The 10,000-nt window shown below is 44.8% G+C and overlaps 1 protein-coding gene across 1 annotated transcript in view; it reads right to left on the bottom strand.

Annotated features, from left to right (window-relative positions):
* LOC143279514 (uncharacterized) overlaps nt 1–10,000 on the bottom strand; it is a 73,931-nt gene that overhangs the window by 46,298 nt on the left and 17,633 nt on the right. The window lies entirely within an intron of this gene.

The raw sequence follows: 10,000 nt of genomic DNA, 5'->3' as shown, positions 1-10,000 counted from the left end.
GCGCTTTCACACCAGTCATTCACACGCATGCATAACTCTAAAACTGCAGAAACTGTAGACAAGGAAGAGGTAGGGAGGAAGGCTCAGTTGTGAAGAGGTGGGTTTTAAGGCAAGACGGACTTGAAAGATTCGAATATACAGAAATGTCGATTTCTGATTCAGTAATACTAGCAATCATCATTATGACAGGAATGATAATAATCCAAATAATAATAATAATATCATTTATTTTCAGTCTAATATCATCATCTTAGATGAACAGACTATAAATAAATAAACGAACGAAACGGACTTGAAAGAGCGGTTGAGTGCCGTGCGGAGACCTGACGAAGCGAAAGAGGAACGGTTCATTGCAAACGCAAGGTCCAGAGACAGAGAAAGACTATAACTACAGTATATGACTAACAAGGGTTTGAATTAAAAACTTCGTTGATTGAGAAATAGACTATACGATCTATGCAGCCCCCATAGACAAAATTTAAAGACTAGTAGTTTAAGAATTAGAAAAAAAACCACATCGTGCCACTCTAGCCACGCAGTAAATTAGCGATAGGCGTGGAGAAGCCCAGGTGTTCGCCTCAGTCTTACATTCATCGCACTTCGGGATGGGCCTGGTACTAGTATTTTGTATTGTATTTGTATTCAGTATATTTCTTTTTATCACAACAAATTTCTCTGTGTGAAATTCGGGCTGCTCACCCCCAGGGAGAGCGCTTTGCTACACTACAGCACCACCCTTTTCTTTTCTTTTTTTTCCCTGCGTGCAGTTTTATTTGTTTTTCCTATCGAAGTGGATTTTTTTTTTTTTTTTTTTTTACAGAATTTTGCCAGGAACAACCCTTTTGTTGCCGTGGGTTCTTTTACGTGCGCTAAGTGCATGCTGCACACGGGACCTCGGTTTATCGTGTGTGTGCGTGTGTGTGTGTGTGTGTGTGTGTGTGTGTGTGTGTGTGTGTGTGCCAGCATCCGAAACGAACGCCCGGCGTGCGTCGGAGTCAGTAAAAGAGCACGCGCCGCTGTGACGCTTTGAGAGACACGAGCTCGCAGCGATGTTTTTTTTTTTTTTCTGCTTCTTATAATGTTTCTTGTTCAGTTATCACATTGTTAATAAATGCCATCATCGCAGAACTAAACTTCAGCAGTAGGATATTTTCTTCACTGAGGGGAGTTTCACCGCAGCTGCACCGCTCTGCCAGTGGGCGGGTGGGTTTATAACGCTACACCGCATGTTTAAAGAGACAGTAACTGGAGAGGCGGAGAAGCCCCACACACTGACACTCCAGGCAAAATTAGGGCAAGAGAGAAAAAGAAAGCCGACAAAACTTATCCTCGCTCTTTTTGCCTTGGCCCAAAGCAGTTCACACGAAAAGTTTGGACAGTCGCCAAGGTAGTAGCGCATGGAAGAGATGAACAGACGAGTGAAACACGAGGAGGAAGTTTGTGCGAGAATCTGGTCCGTCGCACTGCATTCAGCGGAGACACTCAGGTGTGCAGGTGTGTATCAGTGACACGGTTGAGAACAATGTGAAGTTTATATCCATACAAGCAAAGACTGTACCCCTCTATAGTAAAAATAAAACAACAACAAAAAAACAAAACAAAACAAAAAAAAACCCCACCTTTTTAATACAAGTCAGTTGGACTGATTCATTCTCCCAGCTCGTATTTGTGACTGACGCTCAAATAACAGCACCCCATTGTTATGTCTGTGTTGGAAGCGATAATCAAGAGATATACTGACAGCAGCCAGAAATAAGAAACTGTGGGATGATAACAGTTTTAACCGACCCTAGTTACTCAGTCAGCTTTACTTTCAACTTCCCCTTGCCAAACAAAACGCACAGATGTCGGGCCTGAAAGTTCAACCGGTACACACACACAAAGTGTTGCGCTATTTATTAGGTAAGGGAGAGAATAAGAAGAACCCAACAAAAAGTAAGAAAAGGAATTCTTTCCCTTTAATGCATTCGTTTTAACTGGATCCACGTTTGCTCAACTTTCTAACTTTCAGCAAAGTTAAAAATCACACAGGGTATTTCTTTGCTTTCAGTGCCGTGGTAGTTTGTCACTGTAACATGTTCATACGAGTACACAGTTGGTGAATTAAGATGGGGAAATAAAGCTGACCCTTTATTTTTGATAAATTATGTTACACGGATATGTCCCAATGGTCATTTTGCAGATTCAGCAATGGATTGATATAATGCCAAAGGAAAAACAAATATATTGTTGCTCGAGAAACATTTTTTAAACGTGGCCAGTGCATTAATGTCATAGCAACCAGGTGACAGATGCTGCATGATAGTATAAAATTACAACAACAACAATAACAATGATCATAACAACGAGGACAAAACTGAACACTGAAGAACTGACATGAGCAACAACACTTGACTCAGAACAAGAACAACAGCAGCAGCAGCAGCAGCAACAACAACAACAGAAACAATACTAATAAGAAGAAAAATAAGAATACATTGCTACTAATCTTTGTCGTGAAAAATACCAAAGTATCTCAACTGAAGAGAAACGATAGAAATATATGCAGAGAAGTCCGCTGTACTGAAAAGAGTTTATTAAAGACACGATCGACACAATGCCAACACGACATGAGACACGTTGCCACACGATATAGAGGAAAGTCCAGTCCCTAAATGCCGAACACTTGTGGAAAACAGGCACTCACAGCCAAAGTAATCAACAATCAAAATGCTTCAACGAAGTGATGTTTTATCGGCGCACATGACATTGTCTCAAACTAAATAATTATAACTACGAAATCTTGGCACAAACTGAAACTGGAGAAAGCCTCATTGCATCATGTCCCCCAAAAGAAAACCATACAAGCTGCCATGTGGTCCTAAACTGTTTGTGAACCGTGTTTGTCAGTGGACGGAGGAAAAGACCCAGCAAGAATGTTTTGATTCTGCTTCTGCTGTGCTCGTCGTGCCGTTCTGGTTCGAGGAAAGGTTGGATACAGTTCGGCAGAATGGGTTGCCTTGTGTGTGTGTGTGTGTGTGTGTGTGTGTGTGGAAGGGTGGGGGTTGGGGGGGGGGGGGGGGGGGGGGGGCGTGCATTTGTGCGTGTGCGTGTGCGTGTGTGTGTGTGTGTGTGTGTGTGTGCGTGCAGTGCGTGCGTGTGTGCAGTGGGGTGTGAACATTCAGTTTGTTTGTTATTGAGCTGAAAAGAAGGTAGGCGATTTTCAGTATGATGGGAATTAATCACTGTTGGTTTCTCTGTCTCTCTGTCTGACTCACAGTCTCTCTCTGTTTGTTTGTCTATCTGTCCGTCCGTCTGTCTGTCCCCCTCTCTCTCTCTTTGAATGTTTGAAACTCTCTCTCGCTTTCTCTCCCCTTGCCCAACTCTCTCCGCTCCTTCCCTCTTTTGCCTTCTTTCTTTCACTTTTTCTTTCTTACTGCGCGCGCGCGCGCGCGAGTGTGTGTGTGTGTGTGTGTGTGTGTGTGTGTGTGTGTGTGTGTGCGTGATGACGAACCTTGTTGAATGCAGAAGCAGACGCTTCGGAGAGTGATGATGATAATGATGATCCTTATTCCTTGCCTGTCAAATTGGAATGGGATATATATATATATATATATATATATATATATATATATATATATTATATGCGTTGGCATGGATGTAGTAATGATGGTGAATGCATTACCTGTTCAACTCTGACTTGTCCCTCGGCGCTGAGGATTCTTTCTGTCTCTCTGCTTCTTGTCTCTGTCTGTCTGTCTGTCTGTCTGTCTCTCAGTCGCTGTTGATGTCTGTGTTGTCTGTCTCTTTTTCCCTCAGTCTCTCTTTGTCTGTCTGTCCAGTCTCTTTCTTACTGTGGTCAAAGGACGAAGCATGAAATACGTTTTACCTTCTGAGTTATCTCTTTTTTCTTTTTCTTTTTTGTGTACGCTTATAGTTGACTTCATCAAGTTTTTGCGCCTTATACATATTATTATTAGTAGTAGTAGTTCTTTTTTTTTATGTTTTTATCTTCTTCTTTTTTTCTCAAGGCCTGACTAAGCGCGTTGGGTTACGCTGCTGGTCAGGCATCTGCTTGGCAGATGTGGTGTAGCGTATATGGATTTGTCCGAACGCAGTGACGCCTTCTTGAGCTACTGAAACTGAAACTGAAACTGAAACTTTCTCTCGCTGTCTCTCTCTCTCTCTGTCTGTCTGTCTCTTTCTCTCACAGTTCCTGTCTCTTCTTCTCAGTGCTGCTGCCTCTGTCTGTGTTGATTGTATAGTCTCTTTCTCTAGCTGTCTTTGTATTATGTCTGTCTCTTTTTGTATTCTGTACTCTATCTTTTCCACACTCTGTTCTCTCTCTCTCTCTCTCTCTCTCTCTCTCTCTCTCCTTTCCTTCCTCAAACCCCCACCCCCACCCCTCTCTCTCGTTCCCCAGGCCCCTCCACCTCAACCCTTCCCTTTTCAGTTGAATATTTACCCCCGAAAGCGGAGTATGGCTGCCTACATGGCGGGTTAAAAACGGTCACACACGTAAAAGCCCACTCGCGTATATACAAGTGAATGTGGGAGTTGCAGCCCACGAACGCAGAAGAAGTTGAATACTTCTTCCCCTGCCATTGATTTTCGCAAATCAGTGATGATTTCTAATTAATGATAATGATAATCATCATTATGATAGAAATACTGATAATGATAACGCTATTAATAATAACATCATTTATTTTCAGTCGAATATCATCATCTTAGATGAACAGACTATAAATGAACAAACCACCTGTCTCTTTCTTTCGTTTTTTGTTCTGCCTTTGTATGTCTTTGTTTGCTTCTCTCACTGTCTCTGTCCCTGTCTTTCCCTTGCTCTCTCTCCTTTGTCTGTCTGTCTGCCTGTCTCTGTCTCTCGCTGTCTTAGTTTCTTTCTCTCTCCATCTCAGTCTTTCTCTTTCTCTTTCTCTTGCTGTCTGTGTCTGTGTCTGTCTCTTTCTCTTGCTGCCTCCATCTGTCTCTGTCTCTGCGTTTCTGTCTCTCTTCCTCGGTGTGTCTCTGTCTCTCTCTCTCTGTCTCTGTCTCTCTGTTCACCTGTTTCTTTTGCAGTCTCTGTCTTTGTCTTTGCATCCCTGTCTTTATTCCTCTGCTTGCCTCTGTCTGTCTGTCTGTCTCTTTCTGCCTGCCTGCCTGTCTGTCTGTCTGTCTTTCTGTCTCTTTCTGCCTGCCTGTCTGTCTGTCTTTCTATTTATGCCTGTCTCTCTTGCTGTCTCTGTGTCTGTCTTTCTCTGTCAGCCTCTGTCTGATCCGTCTCTGTGTCTCACTCTCTGTTTCTCCATGTCTGTATCTGTCTCTCTCTTTGTCTCTCGCTCTCTCTGTCTCTGTTTGTCCGTCTGTCTGTCTGTCTGTCTGTCTCTCTTTCGCTCTGTATCTGTTTCTGTGTCTGTCCATTGGTCAGTCTCTGTCTCTGTCTGTTTGTCTGTCTCTATCTCTCCCTCGCTGTCGCTGTTTTTTTGTGTGTGTTTTTTTCTGTGTCTCTGTTTCTCTGTTGTTTTTTATGCTGTTGTTAGTCTCATGCTTCCATTGTTACACCCTCCCACCACAATCTATCTCTCTCACCTTAGTGTTACCAAGATATATGTAAGGTCAATGAGTGTTAACTTCACACACACAATCCCCCCCCCCCCCCTCTCAACCTCATCCCCACAAACGCACATCAGTCTACTCACTCATAAATTAAAATGGCTCCACCTCCTTCTGCTCTCTCTTTCTCCTCCGTTTGTCTGTCTGTGTCTGTCTGGCTGTCTACCTTAGTCTGTTTCTTTATAATTATGTCTCTCCCTAAGAAAAAACGTTCCAAGCGTTTCAGTTATAGCCTCCGCTCATCAGTTCGACAAAAAAACAAAGCAAACACCGATCTTTTTGTCTGCACTGTATTTCGATTTGTTGTTTTCTCTCTCCTCTCTCTCTCTCTCCTCTCTCTCTCTCTCTCTCTCTCTGTGTGTGTGTGTGTGTGTGTGTGTGTGTGTGTCGCAATACTGTACACCAACGATGGGTTTCCCCGAAGCGTCTCTTTCCCGGGCTTGAGCACTGTAGCCCCGCGAAGACAAAGAGAACTGTGTAGTGCTACCGGATGTGAATGCCCACGTGACGTTTTATCGGACGATGGACACTTCGGTGCTCTCGATGAAACGTTTCTTTTTCTATGTTGTCAGTCCATGAACGCCCTATTTGTGTAAGTGTTCGTAAAATTGATACAATAATGATCAGGTCGTACTTGAAATTTGCGTTGGATATGTGGCTGAACTGAAAATTGAGTAGTACATTTCATGGGGTTTAAAAAAAAAAAAATGATGGTATTAATTGATAATAAAGTGTTAAGATGTTGGGTACTGGCAAGCAGATCAATTTCGTAAGTGGGTAGGTGAATGTGATGGGTGGTGTTCTCCGCTGATCATACTGAATGTAAGGTTTGATGAGTGCAAGAGGTCACGTTAGAGATGCTAGCAGGTGAGGGCCAGGAGGTCATGACACTACCATTGCCTGAAGCAGAAAACGAACATCTGTTCCTGTTCTTTGTGGCTGGAAGGGCAGGTAGCCTGAGAGATGTATTTATAAGTGAACGTATGTTGTGGTTTTCAGTGTTGGTTGCGGTGCCAGCAGAGTTCAGTCGGGTGAATGCCAAGCTTCTATTCAGAAGGCTGTGAGTTCGAATCCCTGTAAGAGTAAGAACCCAGACCAGCCGCCGTGGCGAAGTGGTTAGCGTCGCGGATTGACGGCTGGGAGGGACGCGGGTTCTAATCCCAGCGGAGGTGGTTTTTTTCGGATCGTGGCTGGCTCCTACCCAGAGTTGAGTGTGCTATGGGCTTAAATGGGGAGACTGGGACCACACAGTCGAGTATCATCCACTTCACGGACGCGTCTCTGGGTGTGTTGCTCTAATAACCTGACCAACACTGCAAGTGTCTGTATCTCTCGGGCCTGGTTAACGCCGGAATATCATTATGACAGGAAGCGTAGAGTACAGCCTTGTCAATAGTCCCCAAACCAAATGGACCTCCATGGCAACATCGTCATCGTCATCCACCTCTTCCTTCATCATCATCAATATGAAAAAAAAAAACCCAGTCCCAAAAGTCTGTGGCTTTTCATGCCCTGCTGTCATGATGAGCTCAGTTTCGATACCCCTCCACTACCGTGCTTGGGGTGAGTCCTGTCAATGTCTTCAGTGTCGACAGATTCATGGGGGGCTGTTGTTGGAGGGACGTGTGGCGGTCTCCACTCTGGAGGAACGCTCACTCAGTTTGGCTCCGCGACTAAGCCATTATTGTCGTTAGTAGGGGTCTTAGTATGTAGTGTCATGAGTACGTTAAATTAGAACAGGCACCACTGGACACCACCGAAGTGACTCAGCAGCAGTGCAGGGTCTCCTCTGGTGTGTGGCCTCCTGGCGACCTAACATAGATAGTTCCCTGCGGACTGCCGACGCTGGGAGTGTGACAGACTAGCCCCGGTGTGGCTGTGTTTAGGGGGACTCGGAATGAGCGGCGTGGAAGTAATGTCAATGAAACGGTGCAGATGATGGGGCAGCAAAAAAAAGAAAAAAAAGAAAAAAAAAAAGATTAAGAACCACTTCCCTCTCCCCACTCCCTCGAAACACACACACACGCACACACACACACACACACACACACACACACACACACACACACACCGCCCCCCTGACCACCACCCCCCACCCCTCACAAACACACCTCACTCCTCTGATTACTTGAGATGAATGTCAGCGTTAAACCTGATGTAACCTCTACCAACTTATGTGGGAAACCCGTCCCAAGTGTGTGGAAACACAAATCGTGCCGCTATTTTCACAGACGTGACGTGATCACACCGTTTGTGCTTATTGTCCCAAATTCATTATTTCTGTTGAGAACAATAACAGGTATGGTCAAGGCGCTAATACTATACTTTTTGCGAGCCGATCCAACTGATACGTTTGGAGGCGATGGCATTATGAAATAGATCGTGTTCAATAGTTGAAATCACAAGCTTCAGACATTCACCAACAGATGTCTAAGAAACATCCTGAACATCAGATGGCCAGAGGTTTGTCTCCAATGAAGAACTTTGGAACATGACAAAACAGGCCCCACTGGAGACGGAAATCAAGAAACGGAAATGGGGATGGATAGGCCATACACTACGCAAGCCTGCAACAAACATCACAAGACAGGCTCTTGATTGGAACCCACAGGGGAAAAGGAAAGTTGGCCGTCCGAAGCAGACCTGGCGGAGAAGCATTGAGGCAGAGACAAGGGCGGCCGGGAATGACGTGGGCCGAACTGAAGAAGACCAGCCAGAGCCGGGTGCGTTGGAGGAGTGTTGTTGCGGCCCTATGTTCCCCAAGGAATTAAGAGGAATAAGTCAAGTAAGTCAATAGTTGAAATCATCAGTCATCTTCACTGTTCCACTGGGCGCTGTATTCCGAACAAACTATGTTATTCAGCCACGAGAGATAACCTTACAGGCATGTAAATAACTATTCTGAGACAGGGTGACCGACACACATTCTGCAAATGGCCACAAAAGCGAAGTAACCAAAAATAGGACCAGAACACGAAACAGAACGGCAACGAAATGTTGTGGAGTTTCAGTTTCAGTTTCAGTAGCTCAAGGAGGCGTCAGTGCGTTCGGACAAATGCATATACGCTACACCACATCTGCCAAGCAGATGCCTGACCAGCAGCGTAACCCAACGCGCTTAGTCAGGCCTTGAGAAAAAAAAAGAAAAAAAAAAAGGTGAATAAATAATAGATAAGCTTACATAAATGAATAAGTAAATAATAATTATAATATATATGAAAAAGGTAGTAGTAATAATAATAAATAAATAAATAAACAAATAAATAAATAAATGTTGTGGGAATGTACAGTGAAATAAGAAAAACTGTTTTTTTTTTTCCTGTTCAGAATTTTAGTCAGTGGCGCTTTCCTTCCCACTCTTCCTCCAGACTGGCAATTATCGTCCAAATGACAACGATACAGAGAACGCATAGTTGTGACGATGTTTTCAGATACTATAAATTCATAACGTCATCCAGGATCAGGCAGACAGCAGTACCCGTGCTTCACGACTTCTGCCATTGACAGCGAGCAGATTTAGTTTCTTCCACTCGGAGCTGAGATTGAGACTTTCTGTTTCAGTATGAAACTGCACCATTGGAAACCAAACGTTAAAACCTGCCACTTTCCATACCTTCCCAGCAGTCGGATTTCAGACTATGGTCTGAAGAACATCATGCGTACTTCTTCAGAACAATCTAATGAATGGAACCCTCGTTTATGACGACGTGACATCGTGCTGATGGATTTGCATCAGCAGTCAGCAGTCTAAAGAATTCTGCATTCTGTCATTAGCAGCCTGCCCAGTAGGGGACATCGTGTTTATGACCTTCTTTATTGAGAACCACTGGCTAGAAAGAGAATAAAGAAGTGTACCGAGAAAGAGCTTAACGAGTGTTAACTGTAAATGAGAAAGAACTGAAAGACCTTTCAAGCTGTGTACATTCCCAGGAACCCTGCCAACACTCCCAGCAGAGTTCCGTCGGTGGCTATTTACTGTCGATCTGGCTTCTGCGACTCAGAGACAGAAGGCATGCCATTCCCACCCAGGCGGAAGAAATAGACACCAATCAGCTGACAGCTCATCCGTCTCTGCTGCATCGTGTGGCCGTCAGTGCGATTCACAGCGGACAGGTCTGACCGCATGTGGTTCCGACGGCTCTCTATCAACCGTTCGGTTGAAACGGTTCGTGTGTCAGCACCTTTAGGCTGATAATAAATAAAAGGCAAGGAGGGGGAGGGGAGGGGGAGTGGGGGAAAAGGGGGGCGGGGGGCGGGGGGGTGGGGGGGAACTGGGGGTTTGGGGGGCATTGTAGCAGTGGCGACCTCTGTGTAACGGCATGCATCCCTCCCTCCACTCCACTGCCTGCCGCCACCACGACTGCTGCCAGCTGTGGGTCTGTGTGTGTGGATTGCCGCCTTGATATAT

The sequence above is a fragment of the Babylonia areolata genome, chromosome 2, assembly GCF_041734735.1.
Source record: "Babylonia areolata isolate BAREFJ2019XMU chromosome 2, ASM4173473v1, whole genome shotgun sequence".
Classification (NCBI taxonomy): Eukaryota; Metazoa; Mollusca; class Gastropoda; order Neogastropoda; family Buccinidae; genus Babylonia; species Babylonia areolata.
This window is presented reverse-complemented; position numbering and strand designations above follow the sequence as displayed.